The following is a 21,241-nucleotide window of genomic DNA, read 5'->3' as shown; positions in this document are numbered from 1 at the left end:
GAGGCAACCTGCTGTTCACCTGCTGTTCAAGATCGAGTCTCCAGTTTGTCCTCGTCATTTCGAGTGAAAGTTGTGTTTTTGTTTGTATTTACTTTACTGGATTAAAGACTCTGTTTTCGCCAAGTCGCTTTTGGGTCCTCTTTCACCTGCATGACAGAAGGAACCGACCAAGGAATGGACCCAGCGACTTCAGACGCTCGTTACACTGCCGTCGAGATCCAAGGAGCCATGCTCGGCAGACACGAGCAGGAATTGTCTGCTGCTCGCCATGCCGTGGAGAACCTGGCCGCTCAGGTTTCCGACCTCTCTGGACAGTTCCAGAGTCTACGTCTCGTGCCACCTGTTACTTCCTGGCCTGCCGAGCCTCCAGAACCTAGGGTTAATAACCCACCTTGCTACTCCGGGCAGCCCACTGAGTGCCGCTCCTTTCTCACGCAGTGTGAGATTGTGTTCTCTCTCCAACCCAACACATACTCTAGAGAGAGCTCGGGTTGCTTACGTCATTTCACTCCTTACTGGCCGGGCTCGAGAATGGGGCACAGCTATCTGGGAGGCAAGGGCTGATTGCTCTAACAAGTTCCAGAACTTTAAAGAGGAGATGATTCGGGTTTTTGACCGTTCAGTTTTTGGTAGGGAGGCTTCTAGGGCCCTGGCTTCCTTATGCCAAGGTGAACGGTCCATAACGGATTATTCTATTGAGTTTCGCACTCTTGCTGCCTCTAGTGAGTGGAACGAGCCGGCGCTGCTCACTCGTTTTCTGGAGGGACTCCACGCAGTGGTTAAGGATGAGATTCTCTCCCGGGAGGTTCCTTCAGATGTGGACTCTTTGATTGCTCTCGCCATCCGCATAGAACGACGGGTAGATCTTCGTCACCGGGCTCGTGGAAGAGAGCTCGCATCAACGGTGTTTCCCTGCTCCGCATCGCAACCATCTCCCTCCTCTGGCTCAGAGTCTGAGCCCATGCAGCTGGGAGGGATTCGCATCTCGACTAAGGAGAGGGAACGGAGGATCACCAACCGCCTGTGCCTCTATTGCGGAGTTGCTGGACATTTTGTTAATTCATGTCCAGTAAAAGCCAGAGCTCATCTGTAAGCGGAGGGCTACAGGTGAGCGCAACTACTCAAGTCTCTCCATCAAGATCCTGTACTACTTTGTCGGTCCATCTACGCTGGACCGGTTCGGGTGCTACATGTAGTGCCTTGATAGACTCTGGGGCTGAGGGTTGTTTCATGGACGAAGCATGGGTTCGGAAACATGACATTCCTTTCAAAGAGTTAGAGAAGCCTACGCCCATGTTCGCCTTAGATGGTAGTCATCTTCCCAGTATCAGATTTGAGACACTACCTTTAACCCTCACAGTATCTGGTAACCACAGTGAGACTATTTCTTTTTTGATTTTTCGTTCACCGTTTACACCTGTTGTTTTGGGTCATCCCTGGCTAGTATGTCATAATCCTTCTATTAATTGGTCTAGTAATTCTATCCTATCCTGGAACGTTTCTTGTCATGTGAAGTGTTTAATGTCTGCCATCCCTCCCGTTTCTTCTGTCCCTACTTCTCAGGAGGAACCTGGCGATTTGACAGGAGTGCCGGAGGAATATCATGATCTGCGCACGGTCTTCAGTCGGTCCCGAGCCAACTCCCTTCCTCCTCACCGGTCGTATGATTGTAGTATTGATCTCCTTCCGGGGACCACTCCTCCTCGGGGTAGACTATACTCTCTGTCGGCTCCCGAACGTAAGGCTCTTGAGGATTATTTGTCTGTGTCTCTTGACGCCGGTACCATAGTGCCTTCTTCCTCTCCGGCCGGGGCGGGGTTCTTTTTTGTTAAGAAGAAGGACGGTACTCTGCGCCCCTGCGTGGATTATCGAGGGCTGAATGACATAACGGTTAAGAATCGTTATCCGCTTCCCCTTATGTCATCAGCCTTCGAGATTCTGCAGGGAGCCAGGTGCTTTACTAAGTTGGACCTTCGTAACGCTTACCATCTCGTGCGCATCAGAGAGGGGGACGAGTGGAAAACGGCGTTTAACACTCCGTTAGGGCATTTTGAGTACCGGGTTCTGCCGTTTGGTCTCGCCAATGCGCCAGCTGTTTTTCAGGCTTTAGTTAATGATGTTCTGAGAGACATGCTGAACATCTTTGTTTTTGTCTATCTTGACGATATCCTGATTTTTTCTCCGTCACTCGAGATTCATGTTCAGCACGTTCGACGTGTTCTACAGCGCCTTTAGAGAATTGTCTCTACGTAAAGTCTGAGAAGTGCTCTTTTCATGTCTCCTCCGTTACTTTTCTCGGTTCCGTTATTTCCGCTGAAGGCATTCAGATGGATTCCGCTAAGGTCCAAGCTGTCAGTGATTGGCCCGTTCCAAGGTCACGTGTCGAGTTGCAGCGCTTTTTAGGTTTCGCTAATTTCTATCGGCGTTTCATTCGTAATTTCGGTCAAGTTGCTGCCCCTCTCACAGCTCTTACTTCTGTCAAGACGTGTTTTAAGTGGTCCGGTTCCGCCCAGGGAGCTTTTGATCTTCTAAAAGAACGTTTTACGTCCGCTCCTATCCTCGTTACTCCTGACGTCACTAGACAATTCATTGTCGAGGTTGACGCTTCAGAGGTAGGCGTGGGAGCCATTCTATCCCAGCGCTTCCAGTCTGACGATAAGGTTCATCCTTGCGCTTATTTTTCTCATCGCCTGTCGCCATCTGAGCGCAACTATGATGTGGGTAACCGTGAACTGCTCGCCATCCGCTTAGCCCTAGGCGAATGGCGACAGTGGTTGGAGGGGGCGACCGTTCCTTTGTCGTTTGGACAGACCATAAGAACCTTGAGTACATCCGTTCTGCCAAACGACTTAATGCCCGTCAAGCTCGTTGGGCGTTGTTTTTCGCTCGTTTCGAGTTTGTGATTTCTTACCGTCCGGGTAGCAAGAACACCAAGCCTGATGCCTTATCCCGTCTGTTTAGTTCTTCTGTGGCTTCTACTGATCCCGAGGGGATTCTTCCTTATGGGCGTGTTGTCGGGTTAACAGTCTGGGGAATTGAAAGACAGGTTAAGCAGGCACTCACGCACACTGCGTCGCCGCGCGCTTGTCCTAGTAACCTCCTTTTCGTTCCTGTTTCCACTCGTCTGGCTGTTCTTCAGTGGGCTCACTCTGCCAAGTTAGCTGGTCATCCCGGTGTTCGAGGCACTCTTGCGTCTATTCGCCAGCGCTTTTGGTGGCCGACTCAGGAGCGTGACACGCGCCGTTTCGTGGCTGCTTGTTCGGACTGCGCGCAGACTAAGTCGGGTAACTCTCCTCCTGCCGGTCGTCTCAGACCGCTCCCCATTCCTTCTCGACCATGGTCTCACATCGCCCTAGACTTCATTACCGGTCTGCCTTTGTCTGCGGGGAAGACTGTGATTCTTACGGTTGTCGATAGGTTCTCTAAGGCGGCACATTTCATTCCCTCGCTAAACTTCCTTCCGCTAAGGAGACGGCACAAATCATTATCGAGAATGTATTCAGAATTCATGGCCTCCCGTTAGACGCCGTTTCAGACAGAGGCCCGCAATTCACGTCACAGTTTTGGAGGGAGTTCTGTCGTTTGATTGGTGCGTCCGTCAGTCTCTCTTCCGGGTTTCATCCCCAGTCTAACGGTCAAGCAGAGAGGGCCAATCAGACGATTGGTCGCATACTACGCAGCCTTTCTTTCAGAAACCCTGCGTCTTGGGCAGAACAGCTCCCTGGGCAGAATACGCTCACAATTCGCTTCCTTCGTCTGCTACCGGGTTATCTCCGTTTCAGAGTAGTCTGGGTTACCAGCCTCCTCTGTTCTCATCCCAGCTTGCCGAGTCCAGCGTTCCCTCCGCTCAAGCGTTTGTCCAACGTTGTGAGCGCACCTGGAGGAGGGTGAGGTCTGCACTTTGCCGTTACAGGGCACAGACTGTGAGAGCCGCCAATAAACGCAGGATTAAGAGTCCAAGGTATTGTTGCGGCCAGAGAGTGTGGCTTTCCACTCGCAACCTTCCTCTTACGACAGCTTCTCGTAAGTTGACTCCGCGGTTCATTGGTCCGTTCCGTGTCTCCCAGGTCATCAAGATCCTGTCGCTGTGCGACTGCTTCTTCCGCGACATCTTCGTCGCGTCCATCCTGTCTTCCATGTCTCCTGTGTTAAGCCCTTTCTTCGCACCCCCGTTCGTCTTCCCTCCCCCCCTCCCGTCCTTGTCGAGAGCGCACCTATTTACAAGGTACATAAGATCATGGACATGCGTTCTCGGGGACGGGGTCACCAATACTTAGTGGATTGGGAGGGTTACGGTCCTGAGGAGAGGAGTTGGGTTCCGTCTCGGGACGTGCTGGACCGTTCACTCATTGATGATTTCCTCCGTTGCCGCCAGGATTCCTCCTCGAGTGCGCCAGGAGGCGCTCGGTGAGTGGGGGGTACTGTCATGTTTTGTCATTTATTATCTTGTCTTGTCCCTGTGCTTCCCATTCTATTCGTTTCCCTCTGCTGGTCTTATTAGGTTCTTTCCCTCTTTCTATCCCTCTCTCTCCCCTCCCTCTCTCACTCTCTCGCTCTCTCTTCTCTCTATCGTTCCGTTCCTGCTCCCAGCTGTTCCTATTCCCCTAATCAATCATTTAGTCTTCCCACACCTGTTCCCGATCCTTTCCCCTGATTAGAGTCCCTATTTCTTCCTTTGTGTTCCGTTCCTGTCCTGTCGGTTCCTTGTCTAGAATTCACCGTGCTGTGTTTGTGTATCGCCCTGTCGTGTCGTGTTTTCCTCAGATGCTGCGTGGTGAGCAGGTGTCTGAGTCTGTCTGGTTCAAGTGCCTTCCCGAGGCAACCTGCTGTTCACCTGCTGTTCAAGATCGAGTCTCCAGTTTGTCCTCGTCATTTCGAGTGAAAGTTGTGTTTTTTGTTTGTATTTACTTTACTGGATTAAAGACTCTGTTTTCGCCAAGTCGCTTTTGGGTCCTCTTTCACCTGCATGACATTATACTTTACATTGGTGTCTCATGAAAGAGAACAAGAAGCCATTTTCCATTTAAAAGACATCAGAGTTTCAAAAATCTTGTCAGACATTGAGCAGTGTGATGTAGTCTGATCAAATAAAATTCTATTTGTCACATAATTCGTAAGCAACAGGCATGGCAAGTGGTACTGGAGCGCCACGTCTTGGTCCAAGAGGCTTCTAAACAGCTTCTGCCCCCAAGCTATAAGACTGTTGAACATCTAATCAAATGACTACCCAGACTACTTGCATTGCCCCCCACTCTACCCACATGTATATATTACCTCAATTACCTCGACTAACCAGTGCCACCGCACATTGACTCTGTACCGGTACCCCCCGTATATAGCCTTGCTATTATTATTTTACTGCTAATCTTTAATTATTTGTTACTTTCTTTTTTGGGGGGGGTATTTTCCTTAAACTGCATTGTTGGTTAAGGGCTCGCAAGTAAGCATTTCACTGTAAGCTCCTGTTACACTGTAAGGTGATTTGATTTATTTGGACTAACAGTGAAATGCTTACAGGTCCTTCCCAACAATGCAGAGAGAAAGAAAATAGAGAAATAATAGAAAAGTCAAACGAGTAATAATAAAAGTAATAATAAATACACAATGAGACAGATAACTCTGCTATATACAAGGGGTACCAGTACTGAGTCGTTGTGCAGGGGTATGAGGTAATTGAGGTAGATATGTACAGTGGGGCAAAAAACTATTTAGTCAGCCACCAATTGTGCAAGTTCTCCCACACAGAAGCATCCAGGGTCAATGCCCTGCTCAATGGCACGTTGACAAATCTACCACCAGGCCAAAAAAACGTGAACCCGAACCCTCCAAGATTCCCCCACAGTTCCCCAATAGCTGTCCCTCTACCATTTGAGACCCATCCCCAAGAAAGAACAAACACTTAGCTTCCTAGTACATATGGTAATTAAAACGTTTTATTGAATGAGTTTGAGGATTACCGTCAACATGACTTGTTAATGGAGAAAATAGACATCGATGACAGGTGCATGGGCCCCCAGAGCTCATGGGCTTCTCCTCCTTGCGGGGGTGTCCGGTACGCCAGTGACCTACAGTGCCTTGCGAAAGTATTCGGCCCCCTTGAACTTTGCGACCTTTTCAGGCTTCAAACATAAAGATATAAAACTGTATTGTTTTGTGAAGAATCAACAACAAGTGGGACACAATCATGAAGTGGAACGACATTTATTGGATATTTCAAACTTTTTTAACAAATCAAAAACTGAAAAATTGGGCGTGCAAAATTATTGGTGGGCTCACTCACAAACTCTCCAGACATTAATCCCAACTTGTGTTCCATCCTCAAGAGGCGGGTAGACAAACAAAAACCCACAAATTCTGACAAACTCCACGCATTGATTATTAACAAGTCATTTTGACGGCATACAGCAGCGCCTCTTCAACCTCAGGAGGCTGAAGAAATTCGGCTTGTCACCAAAAGCACTCACAAACTTCTACAGATGCACAATCGAGAGCATCCTGGCGGGCTGTATCACCGCCTGGTACGGCAACTGCTCTGCCCTCAACCGTAAGGCTCTCCAGAGGGTAGTGAGGTCTGCACAACGCATCACCGGGGGCAAACTACCTGCCCTCCAGGACACCTACACCACCCGATGTTACAGGAAGGCCATAAAGATCATCAAGGACATCAACCACCCGAGCCACTGCCTGTTCACCCCGCTATCATCCAGAAGACGAGGTCAGTACAGGTGCATCAAAGCTGGGACCGAGAGACTGAAAAACAGCTTCTATCTCAAGGCCATCAGACTGTTAAACAGCCACCACTAACATTGAGTGGCTGCTGCCAACACACTGTCATTGACACTGACCCAACTCCAGCCACTTTAATAATGGGAATTGATGGGAAATGATGTTAATATATCACTAGCCACTTTAAACAATGCTACCTTATATAATGTTACTTACCCTACATTATTCATCTCATATGCATACGTATATACTGTACTCTACATCATCGACTGCATCCTTATGTAATACATGTAATACATGTATCACTAGCCACTTTAACTATGCCACTTTGTTTACTTTGTCTACACACTCATCTCATATGTATATACTGTACTCGATACCATCTACTGTATGCTGCTCTGTACCATCACTCATTCATATATCCTTATGTACATATTCCTTATCCCCTTACACTGTGTATAAGACAGTAGTTTTGGAATTGTTAGTTAGATTACTTGTTGGTTATCACTGCATTGTCGGAACTAGAAGCACAAGCATTTCGCCACACTCGCATTTACATCTGCTAACCATGTGTATGTGACAAATAATTTTTTTTAAATTTATTTTTATTTTTATTTGATGCAAGAATGGGCTGCCATCAGTCAGGACGTGGCCCAGAAGTTAATTGACAGCATGCCAGGGCGGATTGCAGAGGTCTTGAAAAAGAAGGGTCAACACTGCAAATATTGACCCTTTGCATCAACTTCATGTAATTGTCAATAAAAGCCTTTGACACTTATGAAATGCTTATAATTATACAAATTATTATAATTATAGACAAAAATATCTAGACACTGAAGCAGCAAACTTTGTGGAATTTAATATTTGTGTCATTCTCAAAACTTTTGGCCATGACTATACACTTTCCTTGCCCTCTTGCTCACACCTTGGAATCTCCCTCCTTCACACTATTGCAACATGAGCAATGCACGCCCTCCCACTGGACAGAACACAGAAAATGAAGTCCACTTCGAACTACCTTCACCAATTTAACAGTACACAACGTATTTTCTACCCAGCCTATAACTACACATGGATCAGCCAAAAGGCAGGTATCCACTTTCTCCAAGAATGTCACTCCCACTTGGCCCGGGGCAAGGGTTGGAGGTCTTCACAACACCTGCCACCACAGGTAATTCATCCTCTCTCCTCAGGTTCCATTTCTGAGCTATCAGTGACAGCAGAACATGGTTTATACTTGGCGCCATTCTTCCTCAACACACACCTTCCCACTGCATGCCATGTACAACTGTGTTATTCAATGCATTTCTATGGGCTCTAGCAGTAAAGGCACTTTTTTTTCTCATTATACCTACAGGGGTCTGAACATGTCATGTTTTGTCTTAGATTGTCTTGTCATTTTGCTTTTCCCTCTGTTCATTTTTCCCCCTGCTGGTCTTTTTAGGTTCGTTCCCCTTTTTCTCTCTCCCTTCCGGGTTCTGCCGTTTGGTCTCGCCAATGCGCCAGCTGTTTTTCAGGCATTAGTTAATGATGTTCTGAGAGACATGCTGAACATCTTTGTTTTTGTCTATCTTGACGATATCCTGATTTTTTCACCGTCACTCGAGATTCATGTTCAGCACGTTCGACGTGTTCTACAGCGCCTTTTAGAGAATTGTCTCTACGTGAAGGCTGAGAAGTGCTCTTTTCATGTCTCCTCCGTTACTTTTCTCGGTTCCGTTATTTCCGCTGAAGGCATTCAGATGGATTCCGCTAAGGTCCAAGCTGTCAGTGATTGGCCCGTTCCAAGGTCACGTGTCGAGTTGCAGCGCTTTTTAGGTTTCGCTAATTTCTATCGGCGTTTCATTTGTAATTTCGGTCACAGCTCTTACTTCTGTCAAGACGTGTTTTAAGTGGTCCGGTTCCGCCCAGGGAGCTTTTGATCTTCTAAAAGAACGTTTTACGTCCGCTCCTATCCTCGTTACTCCTGACGTCACTAGACAATTCATTGTCGAGGTTGACGCTTCAGAGGTAGGCGTGGGAGCCATTCTATCCCAGCGCTTCCAGTCTGACGATAAGGTTCATCCTTGCGCTTATTTTTCTCATCGCCTGTCGCCATCTGAACGCAACTATGATGTGGGTAACATGAACTGCTCGCCATCCGCTTAGCCCTAGGCGAATGGCGACAGTGGTTGGAGGGGGCGACCGTTCCTTTTGTCGTTTGGACAGACCATAAGAACCTTGAGTACATCCGTTCTGCCAAACGACTTAATGCCCGTCAAGCTCGTTGGGCGTTGTTTTTCGCTCGTTTCGAGTTTGTGATTTCTTACCGTCCGGGTAGCAAAAACACCAAGCCTGATGCCTTATCCCGTCTGTTTAGTTCTTCTGTGGCTTCTACTGATCCCGAGGGGATTCTTCCTTATGGGCGTGTTGTCGGGTTGACAGTCTGGGGAATTGAAAGACAGGTTAAGCAAGCACTCACGCACACTGCGTCGCCGCGCGCTTGTCCTAGTAACCTCCTTTTCGTCCCTGTTTCCACTCGTCTGGCTGTTCTTCAGTGGGCTCACTCTGCCAAGTTAGCTGGTCATCCCGGTGTTCGAGGCACTCTTGCGTCTATTCGCCAGCGCTTTGGTGGCCGACTCAGGAGCGTGACACGCGCCGTTTCGTGGCTGCTTGTTCGGACTGCGCGCAGACTAAGTCGGGTAACTCTCCTCCTGCCGGTGGTCTCAGACCGCTCCCCATTCCTTCTCGACCATGGTCTCACATCGCCCTAGACTTCATTACCGGTCTGCCTTTGTCTGCGGGGAAGACTGTGATTCTTACGGTTGTCGATAGGTTCTCTAAGGCGGCACATTTCATTCCCCTCGCTAAACTTCCTTCCGCTAAGGAGACGGCATAAATCATCATCGAGAATGTGTTCAGAATTCATGGCCTCCCGTTAGACGCCGTTTCAGACAGAGGTCCGCAATTCACGTCACAGTTTTGGAGGGAGTTCTGTCGTTTGATTGGTGCGTCCGTCAGTCTCTCTTCCGGGTTTCATCCCCAGTCTAACGGTCAAGCAGAGAGGGCCAATCAGACGATTGGTCGCATACTACGCAGCCTTTCTTTCAGAAACCCTGCGTCTTGGGCAGAACAGCTCCCTGGGCAGAATACGCTCACAACTCGCTTCCTTCGTCTGCTACCGGGTTATCTCCGTTTCAGAGTAGTCTGGGTTACCAGCCTCCTCTGTTCTCATCCCAGCTTGCCGAGTCCAGCGTTCCCTCCGCTCAAGCGTTTGTCCAACGTTGTGAGCGCACCTGGAGGAGGGTGAGGTCTGCACTTTGCCGTTACAGGGCACAGACTGTGAGAGCCGCCAATAAACGTAGGATTAAGAGTCCAAGGTATTGTTGCGGCCAGAGAGTGTGGCTTTCCACTCGCAACCTTCCTCTTACGACAGCTTCTCGTAAGTTGACTCCGCGGTTCATTGGTCCGTTCCGTGTCTCCCAGGTCGTCAATCCTGTCGCTGTGCGATTGCTTCTTCCGCGACATCTTCGTCGCGTCCATCCTGTCTTCCATGTCTCCTGTGTCAAGCCCTTTCTTCGCACCCCCGTTCGTCTTCCCTCCCCCTCCCGTCCTTGTCGAGAGCGCACCTATTTACAAGGTACGTAGGATCATGGACATGCGTTCTCGGGACGGGGTCACCAATACTTAGTGGATTGGGAGGGTTACGGTCCTGAGGAGAGGAGTTGGGTTCCGTCTCGGGACGTGCTGGACCGTTCACTTATTGATGATTTCCTCCGTTGCCGCCAGGATTCCTCTCGAGTGCGCCAGGAGGCGCTCGGTGAGTGGGGGGGTACTGTCATGTTTTATCTTAGATTGTCTTGTCATTTTGCTTTTCCCTCTGTTCATTTTTCCCCCTGCTGGTCTTTTTTTTAGGTTCGTTCCCCTTTTTCTCTCTCCCTTCCTCTCTCTCTTCTCTCTATCGTTCCGTTCCTGCTCCCAGCTGTTCCTATTCCCCTAATCAATCATTTAGTCTTCCCACACCTGTTCCCTATCTTTTCCCTGATTAGAGTCCCTATTTCTCCCCTTCTTTTCCGTTTCTGCCCTGTCGGATCCTTGTCTATTGTTCACCGTGCTGTGTATCGCCCTGTCGTGTCGTGTTTCCCTCAGATGCTGCGTGGTGAGCAGGTGTCTGAGTCTGCTACGTTCAAGTGCCTTCCCGAGGCAACCTGCAGTTCTTGATCGAGTCTCCAGTCTGTTCTCGTCATTACGAGTGGAATTATGCCTTATGATTGTAGATTTACTTTACTGGATTAAAGACTCTGTTTTCGCCAAGTCGCTTTTGGGTCCTCATTCACCTGCATAACAGAACATTTGAAATCAAATGGCAAAATGATACATTTTTATGAACATCTTAAAACAATTCCATATGTTAGCTTAGTAGATATTGCGATCTAATTGCTTACACCTAAGCAGACAGGCTAAGTCAGGATTTTTGTGACAGCATGTCATTATGGCTACATGATTATGTAGGCTTTGACAGTGTCCAAGTAAGCTATTACTTGGACACTGATCATCAGATAGGCACGGACTATACCAAATATTTATTACAAAGATCTTTTACTGATCATCAGATAGCCACGGACTATACCAAATATTTATTACAAAGATCTTTTACTGATCATCAAATAGCCACGGACTATACCAAATATTTATTACAAAGATCTTTTACTGATCATCAGATAGGCACGGACTATACCAAATATTTTTCAGACATGTTTATTATATTAAAACACACGTGAAAATGAATACTATTACCAAAGATCTTTTACTGATCATCAGATAGGCACGGACTATACCAAATGTTTTTCACAGACATGTTTATTATATTAAAACACACGTGAAAATGAATACAAGTTATGTTCTCAACAGCAGACAAAATATGCATAATGTTTTATCATATATTGGAAAAAGTGGTGTCCAATTATTTGGGTTGGATTACACGAATAAAGTTAAGTACATGGACAAAAGTGTTACATATGTTTTAATACATTTCTGTTTTCAAATGTTTCTGAGAAATATCCACAGGGCCCATTGTTGAACATCTCTCTGGCCTTGAGTCTTACATGGGCACCAAAGCAGAAAAAGGAGACGGATGAAACCAAGACAGGGAAAATAAGTTCTGACTTACCCTCAAAAATAAACACAAAATTGCAATGTTAACACAGTGATATGAATCTGGCCATATTTATCAATAACAAGAAAAGCTATTACCTTATTGTTGATGGTCACTTTGGCATAGATTTAGCCAAATTGTAACACATGTTCAATGTAAATGGCCTAATACAATTGCCATCTATTTGGCTTTGCTCAGAATCCATAAGGAAAGCATTGAGTTCATGAACAAATCTCAAATGTCTATAATGGGTCCAAAATATCACCCAATGTGTCCAATACTGGCTCATTATGGTAACTACAGTAGTTTCTGCTAACATTTTGAAAAAGAACAGCAAATCAGATCATGACATCATGACTATAAAATGTTATGGCAAAACTAAAAATTAATTGACTCTTCCCAATCTGCACCCTCCCTTGAGCCTAGCCCAGATTGGGAAAAACCTCAAGTAGCAATCTCAGAAGATTTGAATACTGTTGTTGATTTATGTATGCAGTAATTTGCCCCGTTTTGTATGATTGTCATATTGACGACTCCACCTTTACAAATACAGTAACTATCTCCAGAACAGAAACCTTTGTCCAGATGAAGTTCCTTGTGAGTTTCTTCTCTAAAGTGGCAGCACCTAGAATATATAGAGAACAAATGAAAAGTATCTTGGTTCAACTTTAACACAGTTAAAAGACAAGATACCTGAAGCATTGCTTGTAGTAATCTGGAACTAGTTTAGAGCCATATGATTATCCAGTCAGGTATATGAGCAGCTTGGAATTCTATTTTTAACCAGAAAGAGTAGATGTCATGTGGAGAAAAGAAAGGAGGCCATAAAAGTATTGTGAGTGAAAACGTATGGAAACAAACTTTTAAGGTATGTTATTATGAGTGTCTATTATAAATGCATTTAATATAATAGTAAGGTATGTTATTATGAGTGTCTATTATAAATGCATTTAATATAATAGTAAGGTATGTTATTATGAGTGTCTATTATAAATGCATTTAATATAATAGTAAGGTATGTTATTATGAGTGTCTATTATAAATGCATTTAATATAATAGTAAGGTATGTTATTATGAGTGTCTATTATAAATGCATTTAATAAAATAGTAAGGTATGTTATTATGAGTGTCTATTATAAATGCATTTAATATAATAGTAAGGTATGTTATTATGAGTGTCTATTATAAATGCATTTAATATAATAGTAAGGTATGTTATTATGAGTGTCTATTATAAATGCATTTAATATAATAGTAAGGTATGTTATTATGAGTGTCTATTATAAATGCATTTAACATAATAGTAAGGTATGTTATTATGAGTGTCTATTATAAATGCATTTAATATAATAGTAAGGTATGTTATTATGAGTGTCTATTATAAATGCATTTAATATAATAGTAAGGTATGTTATTATGAGTGTCTATTATAAATGCATTTAATATAATAGTAAGGTATGTTATTATGAGTGTCTATTATAAATGCATTTAATATAATAGTAAGGTATGTTATTATGAGTGTCTATTATAAATGCATTTAATAAAATAGTAAGTGATAGTGATTCCCCATCTGGTCTTTCCTATCACCCCAGTGTTGTTTGCTTTTTGTATCTACCCATGCCATCAAAATGACCTTGATAAGTGGCTTTGTGGAGGTCGTGTCTCTCTGAACGTGGAGCCCAGGCTGGAGAAGGTGCTGGTGTCATGTTTTGTCATTTATTATCTTGTCTTGTCCCTGTGCTTCCCATTCTATTCGTTTCCCTCTGCTGGTCTTATTAGGTTCTTTCCCTCTTCCTATCCCTCTCTCTCCCCCTCCCTCTCTCACTCTCTCGCTCTCTCTTCTCTCTATCGTTCCGTTCCTGCTCCCAGCTGTTCCTATTCCCCTAATCAATCATTTAGTCTTCCCACACCTGTTCCCGATCCTTTCCCCTGATTAGAGTCCCTATTTCTTCCTTTGTGTTCCGTTCCTGTCCTGTCGGTTCCTTGTCTAGAATTCACCGTGCTGTGTTTGTGTATCGCCCTGTCGTGTCGTGTTTTCCTCAGATGCTGCGTGGTGAGCAGGTGTCTGAGTCTGTCTGGTTCAAGTGCCTTCCCGAGGCAACCTGCTGTTCACCTGCTGTTCAAGATCGAGTCTCCAGTTTGTCCTCGTCATTTCGAGTGAAAGTTGTGTTTTTTGTTTGTATTAACTTTACTGGATTAAAGACTCTGTTTTCGCCAAGTCGCTTTTGGGTCCTCTTTCACCTGCATGACAGAAGGAACCGACCAAGGAATGGACCCAGCGACTTCAGACGCTCGTTACACTGCCGTCGAGATCCAAGGAGCCATGCTCGGCAGACACGAGCAGGAATTGTCTGCTGCTCGCCATGCCGTGGAGAACCTGGCCGCTCAGGTTTCCGACCTCTCTGGACAGTTCCAGAGTCTACGTCTCGTGCCACCTGTTACTTCCTGGCCTGCCGAGCCTCCAGAACCTAGGGTTAATAACCCACCTTGCTACTCCGGGCAGCCCACTGAGTGCCGCTCCTTTCTCACGCAGTGTGAGATTGTGTTCTCTCTCCAACCCAACACATACTCTAGAGAGAGAGCTCGGGTTGCTTACGTCATTTCACTCCTTACTGGCCGGGCTCGAGAATGGGGCACAGCTATCTGGGAGGCAAGGGCTGATTGCTCTAACAAGTTCCAGAACTTTAAAGAGGAGATGATTCGGGTTTTTGACCGTTCAGTTTTTGGTAGGAGGCTTCTAGGGCCCTGGCTTCCCTATGCCAAGGTGAACGGTCCATAACGGATTATTCTATTGAGTTTCGCACTCTTGCTGCCTCTAGTGAGTGGAACGAGCCGGCGCTGCTCGCTCGTTTTCTGGAGGGACTCCACGCAGTGGTTAAGGATGAGATTCTCTCCCGGGAGGTTCCTTCAGATGTGGACTCTTTGATTGCTCTCGCCATCCGCATAGAACGACGGGTAGATCTTCGTCACCGGGCTCGTGGAAGAGAGCTCGCATCAACGGTGTTTCCCTGCTCCGCATCGCAACCATCTCCCTCCTCTGGCTCAGAGACTGAGCCCATGCAGCTGGGAGGGATTCGCATCTCGACTAAGGAGAGGGAACGGAGGATCACCAACCGCCTGTGCCTCTATTGCGGAGTTGCTGGACATTTTGTTAATTCATGTCCAGTAAAAGCCAGAGCTCATCTGTAAGCGGAGGGCTACAGGTGAGCGCAACTACTCAAGACTCTCCATCAAAATCCTGTACTACTTTGTCGGTCCATCTACGCTGACCGGTTCGGGTGCTACATGTAGTGCCTTGATAGACTCTGGGGCTGAGGGTTGTTTCATGGACGAAGCATGGGCTCGGAACATGACATTCCTTTCAGAGAGTTAGAGAAGCCTACGCCCATGTTCGCCTTAGATGGTAGTCATCTTCCCAGTATCAGATTTGAGACACTACCGTTAACCCTCACAGTATCTGGTAACCACAGTGAGACTATTTCTTTTTTGATTTTTCGTTCACCGTTTACACCTGTTGTTTTGGGTCATCCCTGGCTAGTATGTCATAATCCTTCTATTAATTGGTCTAGTAATTCTATCCTATCCTGGAACGTTTCTTGTCATGTGAAGTGTTTAATGTCTGCCATCCCTCCCGTTTCTTCTGTCCCTACTTCTCAGGAGGAACCTGGCGATTTGACAGGAGTGCCGGAGGAATATCATGATCTGCGCACGGTCTTCAGTCGGTCCCGAGCCAACTCCCTTCCTCCTCACCGGTCGTATGATTGTAGTATTGATCTCCTCCCGGGGACCACTCCCCTCGGGGTAGACTATACTCTCTGTCGGCTCCCGAACGTAAGGCTCTCGAGGATTATTTGTCTGTGTCTCTTGACGCCGGTACCATAGTGCCTTCTTCCTCTCCGGCCGGGGCGGGGTTCTTTTTTGTTAAGAAGAAGGACGGTACTCTGCGCCCCTGCGTGGATTATCGAGGGCTGAATGACATAACGGTTAAGAATCGTTATCCGCTTCCCCTTATGTCATCAGCCTTCGAGATTCTGCAGGGAGCCAGGTGCTTTACTAAGTTGGACCTTCGTAACGCTTACCATCTCGTGCGCATCAGAGAGGGGGACGAGTGGAAAACGGCGTTTAACACTCCGTTAGGGCATTTTGAGTACCGGGTTCTGCCGTTTGGTCTCGCCAATGCGCCAGCTGTTTTTCAGGCATTAGTTAATGATGTTCTGAGAGACATGCTGAACATCTTTGTTTTTGTCTATCTTGACGATATCCTGATTTTTTCTCCGTCACTCGAGATTCATGTTCAGCACGTTCGACGTGTTCTACAGCGCCTTTTAGAGAATTGTCTCTATGTAAAGTCTGAGAAGTGCTCTTTTCATGTCTCCTCCGTTACTTTTTTCTCGGTTCCGTTATTTCCGCTGAAGGCATTCAGATGGATTCCGCTAAGGTCCAAGCTGTCAGTGATTGGCCCGTTCCAAGGTCACGTGTCGAGTTGCAGCGCTTTTTAGGTTTCGCTAATTTCTATCGGCGTTTCATTCGTAATTTCGGTCAAGTTGCTGCCCCTCTCACAGCTCTTACTTCTGTCAAGACGTGTTTTAAGTGGTCCGGTTCCGCCCAGGGAGCTTTTGATCTTCTAAAAGAACGTTTTACGTCCGCTCCTATCCTCGTTACTCCTGACGTCACTAGACAATTCATTGTCGAGGTTGACGCTTCAGAGGTAGGCGTGGGAGCCATTCTATCCCAGCGCTTCCAGTCTGACGATAAGGTTCATCCTTGCGCTTATTTTTCTCATCGCCTGTCGCCATCTGAGCGCAACTATGATGTGGGTAACCGTGAACTGCTCGCCATCCGCTTAGCCCTAGGCGAATGGCGACAGTGGTTGGAGGGGGCGACCGTTCCTTTTGTCGTTTGGACAGACCATAAGAACCTTGAGTACATCCGTTCTGCCAAACGACTTAATGCCCGTCAAGCTCGTTGGGCGTTGTTTTTCGCTCGTTTCGAGTTTGTGATTTCTTACCGTCCGGGTAGCAAGAACACCAAGCCTGATGCCTTATCCCGTCTGTTTTTAGTTCTTCTGTGGCTTCTACTGATCCCGAGGGGATTCTTCCTTATGGGCGTGTTGTCGGGTTAACAGTCTGGGGAATTGAAAGACAGGTTAAGCAAGCACTCACGCACACTGCGTCGCCGCGCTTGTCCTAGTAACCTCCTTTTCGTTCCTGTTTCCACTCGTCTGGCTGTTCTTCAGTGGGCTCACTCTGCCAAGTTAGCTGGTCATCCCGGTGTTCGAGGCACTCTTGCGTCTATTCGCCAGCGCTTTTGGTGGCCGACTCAGGAGCGTGACACGCGCCGTTTCGTGGCTGCTTGTTCGGACTGCGCGCAGACTAAGTCGGGTAACTCTCCTCCTGCCGGTCGTCTCAGACCGCTCCCCATTCCTTCTCGACCATGGTCTCACATCGCCCTAGACTTCATTACCGGTCTGCCTTTGTCTGCGGGGAAGACTGTGATTCTTACGGTTGTCGATAGGTTCTCTAAGGCGGCACATTTCATTCCCCTCGCTAAACTTCCTTCCGCTAAGGAGACGGCACAAATCATTATCGAGAATGTATTCAGAATTCATGGCCTCCCGTTAGACGCCGTTTCAGACAGAGGCCCGCAATTCACGTCACAGTTTTGGAGGGAGTTCTGTCGTTTGATTGGTGCGTCCGTCAGTCTCTCTTCCGGGTTTCATCCCCAGTCTAACGGTCAAGCAGAGAGGGCCAATCAGACGATTGGTCGCATACTACGCAGCCTTTCTTTCAGAAACCCTGCGTCTTGGGCAGAACAGCTCCCCTGGGCAGAATACGCTCACAATTCGCTTCCTTCGTCTGCTACCGGGTTATCTCCGTTTCAGAGTAGTCTGGGTTACCAGCCTCCTCTGTTCTCATCCCAGCTTGCCGAGTCCAGCGTTCCCTCCGCTCAAGCGTTTGTCCAACGTTGTGAGCGCACCTGGAGGAGGGTGAGGTCTGCACTTTGCCGTTACAGGGCACAGACTGTGAGAGCCGCCAATAAACGCAGGATTAAGAGTCCAAGGTATTGTTGCGGCCAGAGAGTGTGGCTTTCCACTCGCAACCTTCCTCTTACGACAGCTTCTCGTAAGTTGACTCCGCGGTTCATTGGTCCGTTCCGTGTCTCCCAGGTCGTCAATCCTGTCGCTGTGCGACTGCTTCTTCCGCGACATCTTCGTCGCGTCCATCCTGTCTTCCATGTCTCCTGTGTCAAGCCCTTTCTTCGCACCCCGTTCGTCTTCCCTCCCCCCTCCCGTCCTTGTCGAGAGCGCACCTATTTACAAGGTACATAAGATCATGGACATGCGTTCTCGGGGACGGGGTCACCAATACTTAGTGGATTGGGAGGGTTACGGTCCTGAGGAGAGGAGTTGGGTTCCGTCTCGGGACGTGCTGGACCGTTCACTCATTGATGATTTCCTCCGTTGCCGCCAGGATTCCTCCTCGAGTGCGCCAGTAGGCGCTCGGTGAGTGGGGGGGTACTGTCATGTTTTATCTTAGATTGTCTTGTCATTTTGCTTTTCCCTCTGTTCATTTTTCCCCCTGCTGGTCTTTTTAGGTTCGTTCCCCTTTTTCTCTCTCCCTTCCTCTCTCTCTTCTCTCTATCGTTCCGTTCCTGCTCCCAGCTGTTCCTATTCCCCTAATCAATCATTTAGTCTTCCCACACCTGTTCCCTATCTTTTTCCCTGATTAGAGTCCCTATTTCTCCCCTTCTTTTCCGTTTCTGCCCTGTCGGATCCTTGTCTATTGTTCACCGTGCTGTGTATCGCCCTGTCGTGTCGTGTTTCCCTCAGATGCTGCGTGGTGAGCAGGTGTCTGAGTCTGCTACGTTCAAGTGCCTTCCCGAGGCAACCTGCAGTTCTTGATCGAGTCTCCAGTCTGTTCTCGTCATTACGAGTGGAATTATGCCTTATGATTGTAGATTTACTTTACTGGATTAAAGACTCTGTTTTCGCCAAGTCGCTTTTGGGTCCTCATTCACCTGCATAACAGAACATTTGAAATCAAATGGCAAAATGATACATTTTTATGAACATCTTAAAACAATTCCATATGTTAGCTTAGTAGATATTGCGATCTAATTGCTTACACCTAAGCAGACAGGCTAAGTCAGGATTTTTGTGACAGCATGTCATTATGGCTACATGATTATGTAGGCTTTGACAGTGTCCAAGTAAGCTATTACTTGGACACTGATCATCAGATAGGCACGGACTATACCAAATATTTATTACAAAGATCTTTTACTGATCATCAGATAGCCACGGACTATACCAAATATTTATTACAAAGATCTTTTACTGATCATCAAATAGCCACGGACTATACCAAATATTTATTACAAAGATCTTTTACTGATCATCAGATAGGCACGGACTATACCAAATATTTTTCAGACATGTTTATTATATTAAAACACACGTGAAAATGAATACTATTACCAAAGATCTTTTACTGATCATCAGATAGGCACGGACTATACCAAATGTTTTTCACAGACATGTTTATTATATTAAAACACACGTGAAAATGAATACAAGTTATGTTCTCAACAGCAGACAAAATATGCATAATGTTTTATCATATATTGGAAAAAGTGGTGTCCAATTATTTGGGTTGGATTACACGAATAAAGTTAAGTACATGGACAAAAGTGTTACATATGTTTTAATACATTTCTGTTTTCAAATGTTTCTGAGAAATATCCACAGGGCCCATTGTTGAACATCTCTCTGGCCTTGAGTCTTACATGGGCACCAAAGCAGAAAAAGGAGACGGATGAAACCAAGACAGGGAAAATAAGTTCTGACTTACCCTCAAAAATAAACACAAAATTGCAATGTTAACACAGTGATATGAATCTGGCCATATTTATCAATAACAAGAAAAGCTATTACCTTATTGTTGATGGTCACTTTGGCATAGATTTAGCCAAATTGTAACACATGTTCAATGTAAATGGCCTAATACAATTGCCATCTATTTGGCTTTGCTCAGAATCCATAAGGAAAGCATTGAGTTCATGAACAAATCTCAAATGTCTATAATGGGTCCAAAATATCACCCAATGTGTCCAATACTGGCTCATTATGGTAACTACAGTAGTTTCTGCTAACATTTTGAAAAAGAACAGCAAATCAGATCATGACATCATGACTATAAAATGTTATGGCAAAACTAAAAATTAATTGACTCTTCCCAATCTGCACCCTCCCTTGAGCCTAGCCCAGATTGGGAAAAACCTCAAGTAGCAATCTCAGAAGATTTGAATACTGTTGTTGATTTATGTATGCAGTAATTTGCCCCGTTTTGTATGATTGTCATATTGACGACTCCACCTTTACAAATACAGTAACTATCTCCAGAACAGAAACCTTTGTCCAGATGAAGTTCCTTGTGAGTTTCTTCTCTAAAGTGGCAGCACCTAGAATATATAGAGAACAAATGAAAAGTATCTTGGTTCAACTTTAACACAGTTAAAAGACAAGATACCTGAAGCATTGCTTGTAGTAATCTGGAACTAGTTTAGAGCCATATGATTATCCAGTCAGGTATATGAGCAGCTTGGAATTCTATTTTTAACCAGAAAGAGTAGATGTCATGTGGAGAAAAGAAAGGAGGCCATAAAAGTATTGTGAGTGAAAACGTATGGAAACAAACTTTTAAGGTATGTTATTATGAGTGTCTATTATAAATGCATTTAATATAATAGTAAGGTATGTTATTATGAGTGTCTATTATAAATGCATTTAATATAATAGTAAGGTATGTTATTATGAGTGTCTATTATAAATGCATTTAATATAATAGTAAGGTATGTTATTATGAGTGTCTATTATAAATGCATTTAATATAATAGTAAGTGATAGTGATTCCCCATCTGGTCTTTCCTATCACCCCAGTGTTGTTTGCTTTTTGTATCTACCCATGCCATCAAAATGACCTTGATAAGTGGCTTTGTGGAGGTCGTGTCTCTCTGAACGTGGAGCCCAGGCTGGAGAAGGTGCTGGGCTCTGTCTCGCTCTCAGCCACCACAGGAAACATCATTGTTGGGAAAAACATCAAACATCAGTTAGTGTCAGTTAAAAAAAGTTGTCTTTTGCTTATTTGGTTTGAAACTAAATTTGTGCCAAATCTAAGTGCCAAATCCTAACTTGAGATCTGTGTTCGTCAAGTTATGCGCACAAATCAAGTTGGGATTCCAGCCTAAAAACTGCATAAAAAAGCTGATGAAAACGAAAGTATTCTAGTTAAGGTTTGTGGATTAGTTTTAAAAATACAGAATTTTGGTTAATTGTTAGTCACTTCAAGGGGCCTGAACATTGGCATGTGTATGTAGGGAAG

The 21,241-nt window shown here is 45.7% G+C and overlaps 2 long non-coding RNA genes across 2 annotated transcripts; both read right to left on the bottom strand.

Moving 5' to 3' along the window:
• Nucleotides 1–11,547: 11,547 nt before the first annotated feature.
• LOC124029012 lies at nt 11,548–13,554 on the bottom strand. Its single transcript, XR_006837702.1, has 2 exons — nt 13,477–13,554; nt 11,548–12,485 (listed from the first exon to the last, which is right to left on the bottom strand). It is a non-coding gene; the product is annotated as an uncharacterized LOC124029012 (long non-coding RNA).
• Nucleotides 13,555–19,383: 5,829 nt separating this feature from the next.
• Nucleotides 19,384–21,221, bottom strand: LOC124029011. The gene is made up of 2 exons (XR_006837701.1): nt 20,823–21,221; nt 19,384–20,321 (listed from the first exon to the last, which is right to left on the bottom strand). It is a non-coding gene; the product is annotated as an uncharacterized LOC124029011 (long non-coding RNA).
• Between the last annotated feature and the right edge of the window lie 20 nt (nt 21,222–21,241).

The sequence above is a fragment of the Oncorhynchus gorbuscha genome, unplaced genomic scaffold, assembly GCF_021184085.1.
Source record: "Oncorhynchus gorbuscha isolate QuinsamMale2020 ecotype Even-year unplaced genomic scaffold, OgorEven_v1.0 Un_scaffold_5243, whole genome shotgun sequence".
In the NCBI taxonomy this organism is placed as follows: domain Eukaryota; kingdom Metazoa; phylum Chordata; class Actinopteri; order Salmoniformes; family Salmonidae; genus Oncorhynchus; species Oncorhynchus gorbuscha.
The sequence above is the reverse complement of the archived record's forward strand: the minus strand, read 5'-3'. Positions and strand labels throughout refer to the sequence as shown.